Here is a 1,599-nt window from a genome sequence, read left to right on the forward strand (position 1 = left end):
GTATTATTTGCTATACTATAACCAATTGTATCATTTTGATAATATTATTTTATTAATGTAACTTATTGAAACTGAAACACTGTTGAGAGAGAATGAAAAATATAGAAATGTTCATTTAAAAATTATTTTGGTAAATACGGGAAAGAATAAAATGAAAGTCAATGAAGTAAAAAGCATTTTATAAATCACAACTTTATAATCATTTTCTTTGAATATTTTAAATTATATTATATGAGAATTATATTACCAAAACTTAATTAATGTATATTTTAAATAGAAAATTAAAGAAATATAATATTGAAGCAAACGAAATGCCAATTTTAATTGTTAATAAAGTGGTAATAGCTTCATTTATAATTTTATTTCAAAATATTTTTATTCAATATCATTATAACTGAAAACTAAAACTTGTTTCAATGAGTGTATTTAAATCTTTTATTCATTTTATTTCTTAATAAATAAATAATCAGTATTATCAATTTCATTAAAACAATAACCACATGCATTTTAATATATATTACAATTATTGTTATCAAATAAACTTATAACAAAAAGAAAATCATTTAATATAAAAATAATTAAAACAATTCAATTAGAGTGTTTAATTAATGTTAATATAAAAATGATGTAAATGAAGAAAATAAAAAATAGAATATCAAAATGAAGAAATAAACAGATAATAATGAAGAATGATTTGAATTAATCAGAACAACATTTGAATATAAATGGAATCTTGAAGAGAGTGTATAAATTGTGTGATAAAAGAAATAATACAAATGATTGAAGTGAAATATATCAAATTATACAAAATAAGAATAACATATCTACATTAATAAAATAATGATAGAATAAATATAATAAATACATTAATAAATTGAAATTGAATGAAATAAATAATCAAAAAATATAATGATAATGAAATAATGAGAAATTAATAAAATAAAATAATGAAGAATGATAATATAAAAAGAAATGAATATAAATAATTGAAATTAATGAAAGAAAATAACACATTTGTATGGAATAAACAAAATAATAATTACATTAAATGATAATTGAAATGATGTATTATTTGTTGTTATAAAAGAAAATGAACATATAATAATAATAAATTATAACGTAAATAAGAAGATACAAATTAAACATGAATTAATAAATGAATATATGATAAAAATAACTAAAATAAAATATAAAATCAATACAATGAAATAATTGAGAATAAAATGAAAATAAACAACAATACAAATGAAAATGGTACAAACAAAAGAAGAATAAAAATAAAGAAATAAATCAATTATTGAAACAATAAATAATCAATAAAAGTGAATAAACCATAAAAGAACAAGTATTTATAAAGAAGATAAAATAAATAAGAATACATAACAAATGATAATTGTAAATGATAAATTGATAAAATTAATATTTATTAATAAAATAGAAATGGATAAAAGTCACTAAAATAAAATAAGACAAATCAACAGAGTAAAATAAAAGGAATTACAATATAATTCCAATAAATAGTAGAATGAATAGTAAAGATAGTCAAAGAACAAACCATTATAATTGAGGTTTTAAATAATGATAAAAGATATAATGAAT

Source organism: Entamoeba nuttalli, assembly GCF_000257125.1.
Source record: "Entamoeba nuttalli P19 unplaced genomic scaffold asmbl_9843, whole genome shotgun sequence".
Lineage (NCBI taxonomy): Eukaryota > Evosea > Mastigamoebida > Endamoebidae > Entamoeba > Entamoeba nuttalli.